Source organism: Artibeus jamaicensis, unplaced genomic scaffold (genome assembly GCF_021234435.1).
Source record: "Artibeus jamaicensis isolate MK-2021 breed Jamaican fruit bat unplaced genomic scaffold, CSHL_Jam_final contig_196, whole genome shotgun sequence".
Lineage (NCBI taxonomy): Eukaryota > Metazoa > Chordata > Mammalia > Chiroptera > Phyllostomidae > Artibeus > Artibeus jamaicensis.
In genome coordinates this window covers 5,510,852-5,526,304 of record NW_026521401.1, presented here as the reverse complement: position 1 = coordinate 5,526,304, position 15,453 = coordinate 5,510,852, and the positions used below count along the sequence as shown (strand labels likewise).

At 44.4% G+C, this 15,453-nt stretch overlaps 1 pseudogene; it reads left to right on the top strand.

Moving 5' to 3' along the window:
• Nucleotides 1-442: 442 nt before the first annotated feature.
• LOC119055430 (14-3-3 protein theta-like) lies at nt 443-14,862 on the top strand (annotated as a pseudogene).
• The last annotated feature ends 591 nt before the right edge of the window (nt 14,863-15,453 follow it).

Sequence of the window (15,453 nt, the reverse complement as noted above, 5' to 3'; positions counted from 1 at the left end):
AAAAGCAAACAGCAGCATATTCACAAGGGCTAGGGCTAGCACCCCCGCAGTTAAAGCTAATTTTCACATTTAGCCTTTGTACTCTGCTTCTGCCACGTAGCTAGAACTAATTTCCGCATTCTGCTTCTGTATCCCACTTTGCTATGTAGATGGGAAGACCCCGTAGACTATATAAACCCCAAGAATCCTTTGTTTAGGGCTCAGAATTTGGAGACTGACTCTTATGGGTCTGTGCATGTTAATAAACCTCATTCTCCAGAATCCCTCGGTGTCTGGTTGCTTCATTTTCCTTTAACATTTGGTGCGTTAGCCAGGAGGCGACCTTACACAAATTCGGGTTGACTTGCCGCTGACTGGATAAGCAAGGAGGTGGCCAGAGGTCCAACTGGGGAAGCAGGGGTGCATGTGCCCTAAGATTTCTTAGGCCCATCCGGTTGGGGTGATGGCCGAGGGCCCACACTCCAAGCGGGAAGCGAGGGTTTTGGACTACAACCTAACCACAAAGGCGCCAAATAGGTAAGGGCCCCAGGGATTAGACCTAAGACCGGAGAGAGACTGATCACCTCTCAAACCAGGAATTAGGTTGGTTCCAGTCTGGCCACCAAGCCCTCACCTGGGGAGGGATTGTTTAAACTCGGAGTGTTTGGGAGTGAAAGTGTGAGTGACTGTGTTTGTAGCTCCACAGGCTGGTCCTATGGAGCAAGAGTGGGTCCCAACCTGCGGTTCCTGTGTCAGGTCATAACTGCTTAACGGTTGGCAGCTAACCCCAAATTCTGCTGGGGCAACCATAGCCAAGACTGACTTCATCCCGAGAGGGAGCAGGCCAGGCGGGCGAAATGAAACCCCCTTTCCTTTGTTTGTCTGCATCGTTCTGGGAGGATCACCATGGGCAGGGGACCTTCCACTGTTTTAGATTGCATGCTGCAAATCTCTGACTGATTCTGGGGCCAGGAGCATAGATGCCGGTCAGTTAGAGGTCTTTTGTACCTCTAAGTAGCCAACATTTGGAGTAGGCTGGCCCCCTGAAGGAACACTGAACTTAGGTATAATCAGGGCCGTCCACCTCATAGTAACAGGCAAGCCAGGACACCCATATCAGTATGTTTATACAGACTGCTGGCAGGAATTAGTGCAGGACATGCTGTCAGGGTGCAGGTCAGAAGCCTAAGACAGTGGGAAAGGCTGGCAGTAGGCAAAAAGTGGAACAATCCAGTGTTTTAGTTGCCCGGGCAAGAGGAACACGCTGCCCCATTTTCAAAGGAGAGCCAGAGGAAGAGCCGCCTATCAGTCTGCCTCCCCTATATGCTCTGAAAACTCTTGGCCAGACACGGGGAAGCAAAGACCCTCATCTGTAACCTAGATTCCAGCTCCTGCTGGTCTCTGGCGGTAGAGTAGAGACCCTGCTCAAAGGGGTTGGCCTCTCTAAAATATGCCCAGTATAACAGAGCAGTGAACCACCCCCCTCCGATGGAGGGACAGGAGGTGGCTGAGGCCCACATGGCCCCCTGCACCTGGTTCTGCTAAAGGGGTTGCCAGAGAGACAAGCAGGGCTGCCCCAGCCAAGCCCCATGATTGAAACAGGAGCGAGTTGTAAAGACCTCCTGAGCTTGTGCTGGCAGCCCTGGCAGTGGGTCCTTTAGGAAACCAGATACCTCCCAGGAGCAGGGAGCCACCAGATTGCCTAAGAAAAGAAAATAGAGACTGCAGGCCAGAAGGAGAAGTCCAAAGTGGGCTGTGGGAAAGGAGCCTCCTGACCCCAGACCTGTGTCCTAGTGGCCCGAGGACCGGAGATCCCATATACTAGGGACACCCCCCCCCCAGGATGACTTACTGCAGCTCCCTCCCCCATATCTCAGGCCTCTGCCTGTGGTGCCAGCAGCGCTGATAGGCCCAGACACACCGCCCCCATCTGTTCCAACTGCAGCGAATAGTCTACCCCAGGATTTGCCTCAGCCAGAGGCTGCGCAACTGCCCTAGCAGCCCCAAGTGCAGATGTCCAGAAAAGGGGAAGAAAGGCCATTTAAGGCTGAGAGACCAGTGCTCCTACTGCAGAGAGAAGGGGTACTAGAAAAGAGAGTGCCCCAAAAAGAAAAGAAGAAAAGCTCACTGGCAGGTGACAAAGACCTAGGTTACAAGCGCCTGCAGTCCTCAGATTAGCTGGCTTAGACCCAGACCAGACTGCCACAGGGCTACAAAAACTCTCCCACTCCCCTTGGAGAGGCCCTAGCTAGAGATCTAAAATCATTTACCAAGAAGGAGACTGACCCAGTGTTATTGGTGTATAGATAACCTCCTTTCAGCCGCACCAACTCCAGAGCAGTACCAGGAGGGCCCTTGTCAGCTGTTCGAGCTGCTGGCTGGGACAGGGTGCAGGGTGTCCTTGAAGAAGGGATGCAGGCCTGGGCAGGGTTGGCACACTGAGTGCTGACCACAGAGCCCTGAAGGGTGGAGTGTGTGGACCAGACTCTTGAGGAAGCTTTGGCTGGGTTCCACTAGGAGGCTGGACTGATTTGTTGCTGCTGGCACTGCTTAGGGTTGGGAGTGCCCCTAGCCCTTAGGGCTGTGCCCTGTGTGGATTAGTCTTTAAGAGATTTCCTCCCATCCTCAGAATAGACAATGGGGGACCCCAGAGAGCAGGAACTCCAGTAGTGACTCTGCCCATTGGGGAAGTGAGGCCCACTACAGCTTCTCCTGCCCTACAGGTGGGAGAAGTCTCCACCATGGATTCGCAGCCTCTGCAATTGGGCTCTGCTCACCCGCCAACCCAGGGGTTGGCAGGGGCTTCCTTGACTCCCGAAAACGGGGCCGTGGGGCCCCCACCTTCAGAGGTGGGTGGGACCTCTGCCCCACCTCCACTGGTGACTGCAACCTCAGTAAACCACCCCCAGTAGGTGGAGAGTGGCTTTGTGGTGCCTCCACACCCACAGGTAGAAGGGGCCTTGGGGCTTCTGGAGTTCCTGAAACTGGAGCCCTGGAACCTTCGCAGGTGGGCAGAACCAGAGTTGGGGTACTGCCATTGTAGGTAAAATAGATAAGCCACATGAGTGCCCAACGTGGAGGACAGAGCATGCATGGGCGTCGCCATCTTAGACCTGGATAAGGCTTCTCTTCAGATTATAGGCTGCATGCTACTGCTGTGTGGGCACTGCAGCAGTCAGGTTCTCTGTGTAACTGGTTCTAATAGTAATGGCTCTGGTTTTGAAGGTCATGAACTGAGGTCCAAGAGTGACCATATGATTTATAGGGTATTTGCAAGGTCTAAGCTTCAGAAAGGTGCAAATGTCCCTGTAAATCTAGGGACTTTTAGTAGAAGATACCTAAAGTGCTAGGTATCTTCCACATACTGAGTTTAAGCTCTGAGTTTAAGTATAGTCCTTCCCAGTGTGGAAAAGGAACTGAAATTAAAAGAGAGTAATAATTAAATCTAGATGAGTATATATATATATATACATATATATATATATATATGTATAAAGGATATGAAAGTTTTAAACCTAGAGTAAAGGAAACCTCAGCTACTTGTTTTCTAGTTTTGTGGGAAAAGAACGAATTTCTCTGCCATTGGTTGTTTCTGATCAGAAACCCTGTGTACCTGAAGACCTAGAAGAGGTCACTGTAGCCGGTTGGAGAGGATGCCTTTGCCTCCCGGGGCCCAGGAAGGGTCATTAGGGGCTGATATGTATTTCAGCCCGAGGCAAAGCAGCATGTTTCTGCCACGAGACCGGGCCTGAAGGAGCATGTCTCTGCCAGGCACCAGTGGACGCATTGGTGCAAGAGAATGCCTCTACCTGTGTATTGTTTCAGAACTCTGTGTTTGGGTTTTCCTCTGTATCTACTCTGAGAAAGAAAATTGAGGATTCCAGAAAAGTTTGAAACTTCATACTCTGTAAGAAAATGAACAATATAAAGCATAAGATTTGTAAATAAAGAAGTATATGAAAGGATGTAAAAGTTTTTTGGATGTTGCTGAAGGTCTATGGAAAGCTGTGCAGACAGAAGAGGGTGTGTAAAAGGTTACAGATGTTTATGAAAGCTTTAGAAAAGAATTATATAGGGTTAGTAATAGAAGGTATGAGGCACAAAGATGCAATTTTAGTAGGTATCAGAAAGAAAAGGATTTTCCATCATGCTTTATATTTTCTCCCTACCTTATCCCTCCAGAATTTGGCATTCTGAAGGAATAAATAATAACTTAAGGTTTCTTTGCATAAAACCAATAAGACCAGTCTTTAGCAGTAGTTTTATTAAGCAGGCCTTTGACTAGAATGGCATGCCTAAAGGAGTCATGTATAAGTTCTAGTCATTACCAGAAAGCCCTGAGGAACTGGGATTGACCTGTGAAGCTATCAAATGTCCACTAGAAAAGCCTGGTAATTTGGTTAGTTTTGCAGTTCATGCCAGCCTTTCCAGGGAAGGAATAAAGGTTGCTTTCCTGAAAGATGACTAAAAATGAACCTGTAAGCACAACAGAGGCTCAAGAATTGAGTAAAATGACTGGTACAGGCAAAGCTAGATGGCAGATGTGTGGCTCTGCTTCTGTGCCCTGAGGGGCAGACTGAGAACTCAATCTAAGTGTTCCCTGTTTAAATTCCAACAAAGCAGACTTAAAGATCATAAGTGATCCAGGCTGCTCTTGATGTGTTTATGCAAACGAACAGTCAAAATCAAAAGCGGGATCCAAAGTAGTCCCTATAATAACAGTGAGGGTGATCTTAAGGAGAAAAACTATAGCTCAAGGAAAATCACTATGCTCAGTATTGGACATCAGAATGGCACAGCTGTCTTGAAAGTTTGTTTTCATTGAAGAGTTGAAACCAGGTTTGTGATGTCACCGAAGATGTACAATTTACAGGTGCAAAGGACCTGTCAAATTGCCACTGTTAAATGTTGTTGCAGGAAGGACCTTACAATGGAATATCTACCCAAAAGACAGTCTCATAGGTGCAGAGATTGGTTTAGAGATTGTTGTATGAATTAACCTGTGTGTTCTTATGTTTTCATAGGGTGTATGCCTATGACCTGCCTATGCCTATAGATGATTACTTACAATATAGGCCTCACTTAAGGAGCCCATCTTTATTGTCACCCCCCTGAGACTCAACAGTTTGATTCAACTAAGTAGCTAGGTTGATAAAGGGTTGGGGCAGTCTGTGGGCTTCACTTTAGAACTGATTTTCCCTTTTCTGCCTTGATAGCTTGGACAGAAAGGGCTCAGAAATCTGAAAGGAGGGAAATCTTAATGTATTCCCCTCAGTCCGAGTGAAGTATAGTAGGCCACAAGAGTCTTGGATAGGTGTAGCATACCTTGTACACCTTCCTCCAGATAAGCCATTCTTTACTGAAGTCCCTGCCTTTGCCATTTAATAGTTATAATTTAATTGTACTTCCAATTTCTTGCCTAATCTGTCACCTCCAGAATACAACCTGACCAGGACCCTGTAAGGTCCTTCCCCTTGCAGGAAGGACTCCCTCCGAGCTGCGACTCCCCCTCTTTCAGGGTACCCCTGACCCAAGGGTAGGTAGGACGACATCCATGTCCAGCCGGAAGCAGTTACAAAAAGATGAGACCTTCGTCCATTGTCCTGTATATAATTCCAGAAGGGAAAGAAACCTCATTAATACTCTGAATCCAGAGAAAGGGGGGACCTGTAAACTTCAGCCCCCGTACCCTGCAGATCATATTCCGGAACTTAGAAGCAACAGTTACCCACAGGGCAACTGTCAGGATCCTGTCCCTCTAGTGATACCGTTATCAGATATTACAACAGCCCCCGACGTACAAGAATAACCATAAAGTGATGCTAGAGCAGTCAACAGCACTGTCAAGCATCAAAAGAAGGGACTTATTTATTCCTACAAGAAGAATATTGTTATGCTAAAACAAGCTCTAGTGTTGTTTAACATAAAAGGGGGGAATTATATGGGAAGCTTTGAAGAACCTTTGTAAAAAAAATAAAATTTAAAAATAAATAAATAAAATTAATTAATTAAAAAAATTTTTTAAAAAAGAACCTTTGTTCACCCAAACCCCAAGCACCCTGGGAGAGTGATAAGGCCATCTGGGAAAAGCAAACAGCAGCATATTCACAAGGGCTAGGGCTAGCACCCCCGCAGTTAAAACTAATTTTCACATTTAGCCTTTGTACTCTGCTTCTGCCACGTAGCTAGAACTAATTTCCGCATTCTGCTTCTGTATCCCCCTTTGCTACATAGACAGGAAGACCCCATAGACTATATAAACCCCAAGAATCCTTTGTTTGGGGCTCCGAATTTGGAGACTTACTCCTCTGGGCTCATACACGTTAATAAACCTTGTACTCCAGAATCCCTTGGTGTCTGGTTGCTTCATTTTCCTGTAACAACAGTACACCTATATTTGAGTTTTACAATAAAGGTCATGGCTCTGGCATAAACAAGGAGGATTCTTAATATTTAACACTTCTCACCCCCCATCCCACTTATAGCATGCTTTAGACTGACAAGTTTATGAACACATTCACAACTTTCAGAAACAGTTTTTTCTCTACTGGCAAATACATTTACTTTTTAAAAATTGGAGTTTTGACCTGCTCTGTTTCCAAGCTAGGCCAGTTCACCTCTCTTTAGGCAACATGGTGCGCCCTCCCCCGCCCCCACTATCGGGAAGTCACCATATTGATGCCAAACTTAGTGAGGATGTTATACCCAGCTAGGAAAATTACAACTAGGGCATTACCCAACCCAAATCTGCAGTTCCTGGAACAGGGTAATGAACAAACATCCGGGAACAATTGGGTTTAAAATTCTAGCCAAATAAGGTAACTAACCCGGCCCGCCAGAAAGTGCCCGCCAGCAGCAGCACCCACCAATCAGGGACCCTCGCCGTTTTTAAATAAGCCAATAGCTAACCGCCACCTCTGCTTCTGTATGCCTTTGCTTGCTTGCTAGAAAATATAAATACCCAGTAGTCTGTAAGCCAGGCGCGACTTCCATTTTGTAGCTCTGAGTAGCTACGTGACTTTGGTCACAGTTGGGGAAGTTCGCCCCTGCGCAGGAAAAATCTTTGGCCATTAAAATTTTTATCAATTCGGTTCCGGACTCCGAGAGTGTGTATTTACCCACCGATCGTCTACAACAAGGACACCTGATGGGCATAGCGCACTATAGCCCAGAACTCCTAGGCTCAAGTGATCCTCCTGCCTCAGCCTTTCAGTAGCTGGGACTACAGGAGCATGCCACCACACCCTGCTGGTTGCAACTGCACGGGCATGTCAGGATTGCACCCACTGCCAGGCACTGGGAAGCCTCTCCCCCAGTTCCCACTGGAGAAAAAGGGAGGTGAGGAAAACCAATCTCCCATCTGCACCGCTGCTTGTCCCAGCCGAGAGACGCAGCCTCCATTCTACTGGCTGCCGGCATGCAGGCGCAAGCCCCTGCAGCCCTAATTTGAGCTCACTCATGTGGCTGCCTAGGCCACCAGGCAGGCCATGTGACTCTCAACAGCTGGCACAAACCAGGAGAAGGGCCTAGCTAGTGTGCATTGGTCCCTTCTCTTCCCACTTCCAAAATGTAAAGATCCCTTATCCAGGAGACATTCAGCAGCCCCAAAACTGCTGAACTAGCTTCAAACGTTGCTCCTGTTCTCCAGAAATCCTGTTCCCCATGGTTGAGGATTCACAGAAACCTCTAAAGAAAATTTTTAACAAATAAAAGAATCTTTTTCTGAAATTCCTACTGCCGCAAGTACAGTGATTACAAAACCAGTCTCAATAGTGCTTTTTCTCCACCTGCACCTTTAAATCCTTATGCCGGCTGATGGAGGGAAAAGGCAAAACTGAAGGGGCCTCAAGAGGCAGCTTAAAAGAATTTGCTGAGATGCCTGTAAACTGTCCTGTAACTAACTGATGTTTTAAAAGCTGATTAAAGGGAAAATCTTTGCTCTTTCTCACAAGCCTAGACCTAGTTGGGGGTTTTGCCATGGGGATCAGCTTGTGGGTGTTTTTGATACAGGGTGCAGCCAAGGGGGGGCCCCCCCAAAAAAAGATTTGGAATGGTGTCCAGAATTCGAAGTGTATAGGAATATTGGAGAGACATATAGGATGTCCTCACCCCTCCCCCCAGGGGGAAGGGACAAATGGAGCAGGGCCATTGAGAGCTATTTTGCATAGCAACAGTTTTGCAGCTAACCTCTGGAATGATTATTTAACATATCTATAACCTTTAACTGGTTTCATAGATATGTTAAATAGCTGTGGCCAAGTTTGGAGGGAGAGAGAGAAGGTAGTGGCTGGGACTGAGGATGGTAACGAGGGGCTGTGGCCCTGAGTGAGAAGGCCGGTGTGTGGGAGCTTGGAAAAGACTGGCTCCGGGACATGAGGAAATAACTGCCCAGGTAAAAGGGAAAACCAGGCAGCTTTGCCAGAATGGAGGTCCCTGCAGCCAGGTGAAGAAGAAAGCCACATGCTTTTGGTGGAGTGAGAAACACTGCAGCTTTGGTAGAAGAGGCCCACGCGGCTTTGGGGTGCCCCCTTTGGCCGAGTGGCCTGGAAAGCAGGAGAGATTTTGACTGGAACTGGGTACAAAGAACTCTTGCCAGTGGACCGTGAGAGGGTGCCACATAACTTTTAGATTAACTAGAGAGAGATCCTGCCTGCATGGTGACACAGCTGACCGTGCCAGCGGTCTGCAACACAGACATGTGCTCTTTTCCTGATTTACGGTACCTGGAGTTGGGACAGTGGGAGAGGGGAGCTGTGTAGGGGTAGGTGTATACCCTAAAGGACTCTGGTATTTTAGTGGAGGCATTAAGCCTAAATAGCATTAAATAAACATTTTGTTTCCTTTTCACAAATCTCTGGCATTGAGAGATGTCTTTTCAATTGGCGGCAGACAGAAGAGCCCAGTAAATATTAGTATTTTGTTTTTGGGAGGGGCCCCTGTTGTACAGCAGTTTTTAGCATCCCTGGGTGGGCCAAATATTGTATTACCCCTCCCTTGGACCTCTTGTTCGGTAACATTTTTACAGTGTTGCAGCGAGTGCCTTTGTGGCTCTTACCCATGAGATTGTGACAAAAGCTTGGGAGAGGGAGCAAGGCCCCTGCTTGCTAAAGAAGGTACAGTTGCAAAGTGGTCACAAGAGAGGGGAACCTAGGAAGAAAACTTTTTTCCTCTGTAATCAAATACCCCTTATGACATTCCCAAACAGCACTCAGGGTCCTCAGCCCTTACCTGGATTAATGCATGTGTACTCCAACCAAGTTGGTGTGCTGTCTACAATGATGACTGCTCGAAGCCCTGGGTCCCTGTTCGTATGTGCCAACTGATGTGGACACTGGCCCTCAGTGTCCATGTCATTATGGAGGAAATGAGACATTCACATGGACTACTGAGTCTGGTGGAAAAAAAGGGACAGCATAGTTTTTCTCTCAAGGGGAGCAAAAGCCGTGGTCCTTGCCATGACCCACCTTTATTGGGTTTCTCCCCACATTACATTATGGTCCTCATTTACCATACACAGGTTACTTTAGGTGGTTACCTTTTACAGAAAACAAAGGGGTCAGTGCCACTAATCACATAACAAAAGAGGGATATTTGCAAATGAAAAGGCAAAAGTGGTTGGACCAGTTACACTGGTCGTTGGAAGGTTTAGCATGGGTTTTAGGAAGTTACTTTACAGTAAATGTTTGCCACTAGGGGCTGGGCCCATGCCACGCAGCATGGTGTCCTATATCTCTCACTCACTGAAGCTCCTCTTAATCATTTCCTCATTTTCCTAGACCTGTGGGCTCTTGGTAATTCTCTTTATATTTTCCTTAAAAAGAATTTCCCAGTTGTTAGACCCTCAAGGACACATCCCTAATAGATGAGGAGGCAAGAATTCAAAACCAGGCAGTCTCTTTCTAGAAGTCAGACCTCTGCAGCATATTTCTAAAAAAGGAGCCTGGGGAGGGACAAGGCCTAGGCCTGTGGGTGAAGGCAATGCCAGTACAGTGGTTGCAAACTCTGATTCAAGGCTGCTTTTGAGAGCGGGTGGATGATATAGTCAGGCTGGCTTTAAAGAAATGAAACACGGGCAGGGTGGATATAGTTTTTTGTTTCATCACTATCTTGTAGTAAGTATTACTTCCTTTAGACCTTTGCATTCTAGTACAACTAGAATTCCTAGGTAAACTATTTTTCTGAAGTTCCCGAAGTAGAGCATGCAGATTGGCAAACCCTCCTCAGTTTGGTGTGCGTGCGCGCGCGCGCACACACACACACACACACACACACACACACACACACACACAGAAATCCATTTGCTATATGAGACACGCTATAATTAGCTCTGTAAAAACTACCAAAGCACAAACTTTTCTCCTTTTCAGATCTTTCTTTCCCAGGTCTTTCCAGTCCTTGCTTACTTCATTTAATAATACTCATGTAGGTACAATTGCTCTGTAACAAACTACTTACAACTTAGTGGAGTACAATAACAACAATCCTTTGAATATTCTTAGGGTTTCTATTGTATGAATCAAGTTCCTGGGACCTTCAGTGATATCAAACAGTGACTGAAGCTGTCACAGCAGATCAGGCCAGGGGGTGGAGCACTGTTGCAGCTGGGGGATGAATGGGCATCTCATCCTCTTCATAGAGTCTCAGGGTTCCTCATGGGGCCTTTCTGTATGAGTTAGTTTGGGTGTTCTCATAGCATTATGGCCTCAGGATATTCAGATATCTTATGTGGTGGTTCAGGGTTGTGAGGGAGAGGGTTCCTTTCCAGTCAAGGAAACAGTGGCTGCATCACTTTTAATGACCAAGCCTCAGAGGTATCCTATTGGTTACAAGCAGGTCTGAAGCCTGCTCAGATGTGTTATCCCACTGTTTTCTGTCTCTCGGTCAGTACTAGAGTAATAATGGTATAATAGGTACCAACACCCCCAAAAACAAAAACTTAAAGGTCACATAATTTACTCCCCTGATACAATGGCTAATTAATTTATTATTTTAAAGTTTATTATTTAGATTGACTGTCTTTTCAAATTTCAATCAATTTTTTAAATGTAAATTCTAACAAGTTTTAAACTTTATTTTTAATAATCTTACATATTTTTACCAAAACTACCCAAAAGCCACTAATACAATAATAATTATTTTCAAGGCATTGATGATTTTAAAGAAACAGGATAACAAAACACACAAGGGAAAGACAAAGCAGAGGCCCACATGATGAATAAGTGCTGAAGGGAAGGGCGGTTTAGGGAACAGTTAGTCAGAAACCTCTGCTGGGTGGTGTGTCTTTAAGCTTTCCTTTAAGTGAGTGGCTCAGTTAGAGAGATGGAATGAAGAATGGACTTCATATAGAGATGGGACAACAGGACCCAGACTCAGAATGGAAATAAGAAAATCATGAATGGCTGAGGGTGAAAACATAGGATTGACTCACACCAAAGTCTTTATTACTCTGAGTTGGAAGACGAGGCAGTGATCCAATAGCTAATTGTTAATTTCCCAGAAGACTAAGAAACAGATTTGCAAGGCATGGGAAGCATATGGACCAAGAGTTTAGAAACAAGAAAGCACCAAATTCTAGGACAGATGATAGTTAAATGTTTCAGCTGTGTCATTGGATTGACCTAGATTTAAATTCTAGGACTTCTTCCCACTAGCGATGTGACTTCAGGAATATGCTAACCTCTCTCAGATTCTGTTTCCTCACCTGCAAAGTTATGTCTTCCCATAGGCTCATTGTGAAGATTAAATAGCATGTTTGTGAAGTGTAGTAGAGCAGGGGCTGACATAAAGTAAGTACTTAGTAAATGGTAGCTCTGGTAGCTCTTATTATTATTATTTCCAAGGAAATCCCAACATGTTTGAAGAGGAGCTTTCCCCTGCTTCTCCACAGCATCACATTGGAGAAATGCCTCCTAACTTGTGAACTTTTGTCCTGGTTATTATTAATTAGCATTCATATAATTTAATATTATAAAATGACTGAACAATATTTTATTTGTAACTTTTAATACCTCTCCTGATAGAAGATAGGTGCTACAGCAACAGAAACAAGGAGAGCATGATTAGAAGAGCATATTAATGAGATGAGTAATTTGAGTTACCCAGAGTACAGATCTGAACACTGAACTAAAACCATGAGCTGAAAAAGACAAACAAAAAAACTGTGGGCTGATGATGGAACAGGCTATTCTCTTTCCATCACATTCCCTTACCTGTTATGTGTGAACTATCCCTTCAGAGGAAAGCCTTGAATGGTTTTGTTTCCATGTAAAAATTTTACAATATTCAACTGTTGTTCTGAAATCTTTGCAAGGTGTTACATGCTATTCCAAAGATTTGTAAATGCTATGAACTAAATGTTTGTGCCCCTCCAAAATTCCTATGTTGAAGGCCTAACCCCCAATGTGATGATATTTGGAGAGGTGTCCTTTGGAAGATAATTAAGTTTAGATGAGGGCCTGAGGTGGGGTTCTCATGATGGGATTAGAGCCCTCATAAGAAGAGATCTTCTTATGAGGTTCCCTCTCTTAATCTCCATATGAGCATGTGGTAAGAAAATAACCATCTGCCAATCAGAGGGTCCAAACCAGACACCAAGTCTATTGGCGCCTTGATTTTGGACTTCCCAGCTTCTGGAACAGTGAAAAATAAATGTCTGTTGTTTAAGCCACTCAGTCTATGGTATTTTAATAGCCCAGATTGACTAAGACAACAAGGAAATTGAATGTTTGTGTTTAGAAATACATTTTTCATAGAAAACCTGATTTAAATAATAATTTACTTTTGAGGGGAAGCCATTAGCTGAATCTGTAATGTCGTTTAAATATCAAATATTTTAAAATGTAAATAAATTTTTCAAACTGTTGCAATATTGTTTAAAAAAAAACAGGAAAAATAAGGCATTAGTCTATGAAACAGGAGCCCAGAGTTCAGTCCTGTACTCTGTTGTATGGATCTGACCACATCATTTATCTCTCCAGGCTGCAATTTCTTTTGGTTCCCAGCCCATGCTCAATCCACTGAGCTACACCAGCCAGGGCTAATAACACATGCGTCCCTGGGTGGTCCCGAACCAATTTTTCTTTATTTGTAAAAGGAAATGGTAGGAAAAATTTTGGTAAAAACATTATCAATACTTTCCTTCCCATTCCTATACCCACTAAAATAAAGGAAGCTCACTAGAGAAGGAAACTCAGTAGTGAAACTAAGAAAGGTCCTGACATCAAAGAACATCAGCAAAGAACACCACTTGAAGTAAGCAAATCAAGAATCCGGGCTCTGATGCAGGGTTCTCTTGCTCCTGGATGAGTGCAAAGTGTGGAGATGAGACTGAGGCACCTCTAATTCTATTCACTTTAGAGAAATGAAGCCTTCAAAGGATGGGTGGGCTTTAGCGAAACCCCTGTTTTGAGTCATTTTTCTGTTGAAGTTCTGCAGGAGGTAAAAGCATGTCTAGAAATTCTATTTAGGGTGTATTAGAGGCTTCAAACTAGTCGGAAGAGAAGCCATAATGCTGATTTTGCAAAAACACTTTACATTAGATGGAGGGACTGTCAAAGTTCCCTATCAAAGAATTGTGGAAGGAACACTGATGAAATTATTGCATTGGCAATTCCCAAGTATGCCTTGGCTCTGCCATTGTCAAAAATAATGGAACAGAAAAAGATAGCCCTCAATAAAGGAGGGACTTATTTTTTTTTTTCTTCTTAGAAACTGCTTGGAGGGTGGTAGTGAGAAAACACTGAAGCTCTAAGTTCAGCAGCTGACAGATGTGCCATCTTTTCTTTCTCACTTGGTGTCCCTAGTATGACAGAGAAGTAGAGAACTGGGACCACAAAAGCCTACCACTTAACCGGTCTCCTTGTGAACCCCCATCAAATGGCCGGATGGGAGAATTTTGCAGGTTTTAGCACGGCTCAACAAAATAATTGTTCCTGGGACTGACAGAGAGTGAAGCTGGAATTTCAGCCCCATTAGGGTTTCCCCTCTGGCAACTGGTGTGAGCAACAGCAGAACTGTTTTCCTATTTCTAGCTATAGCCATGGCTGTGTAGTGAATGAAAATGGACACAACCTACTTTCTTTCTGGAGACCTCTGGACACCCAGCTGAAATTGTTTTATGCCTGAAGAAACCACAGTTCTGGCTGAAACCAAGATGAAGACCCACTACGGTTGTCAAATGAGAGCACAGCTTGCTCTTGGTGGCCTATAGAAACGTCACTGGGAGCCACAGGTCTTCCTAGATGGTCATCTGGAGCTGCAAGCAGAAAACCAATACCTCCAACAAGGAGTTACATCTGATTAAGAACTCTGGAGAAAGTAAAGTCTAAACTGAGATCTTTCTGCACCACCATCCTGAGAGTTTGAATAACCAATGTAAATTACCCAGAAAGTTTTATCTAAAAATGGAGGTTACTTCTGGTACCTTTGTTGCATGAGGGGATGATCAAAAACAAACTATAGGTCATTCCCATGGAGCTTCCCAAATAGCATTTGCTGTAAACCTAAAAGAGATGCAACCCACACACCCAATAAACTTTGGGCTGATTCTTAGCTTTTCTATACTTTACTATGAGATCCTTAACAACCCAGAGCTTGTCTGCACACTGGCTGAAACCACTTTTAATGAAGCCATCACAGAACTTTATGCACTGAATGAAGACTCATACAAAGGCAGTGACCTTATCCTGCAGTAACTCAGAGAAAACAACATCATGCACATTAGACAATGCAGGAGATGAATGTGAGGTTCAGACAGAGCAGAAAACTAAGTGTATAGAGTGTCATCCTTTTTCCCAAGAACCCTTATACACATCTTCATTTTTTACTCCACTTGGATTTTCTATAGCAAAGAAACATATTCATGTGTATGGAATCAACTGTTAGAAATTTCACAATGGATAGACTACATTTCTTAGAGAAAGTGTGGTACTGTAGATAAATCTCATAAACTGCCTCTTCTTCAGATGCAAATAATATGTGTTAAGTGTTATATGGAATAAAGTGGATATTTTTAAACTAGGAGGAGAAAAAATGGTGTAGGACAGAATTCCTCTAGAAGGAGAAATGAGATTATAGCAAAGATAAGAATTCAATTCCCTGTGCTGGTCAATAGGTGACATTAAAGTAGCTTGGATGCCAACTGGAACAAAGTGGAAATAAATATTTAGGATAAAGGCAGCTTTTAGGTGAATATGTGGGGAAGCGGTGAGAGTGGTTGTTAATATTTGAATATATCTTATCTCTCTTCTGCAATGTTAAGTGTTTGAAATGAGAAACACTTCCAGGTACAACTAAAAGTGGTACTGTACTGTGCCCTGGTTTCCTCCCTGTAAAATGGGTATAGTAGCGATACCTACCTCATAGAGTTATTGTGAGTAATAATGAGTTAATGCATGTATTGAGTTGCCCAAAAAGTTCATTCATTTTTCATAAAATGGCTCTAGTAGTGCTTAGCTGTCTTTAACTTCATTCAAA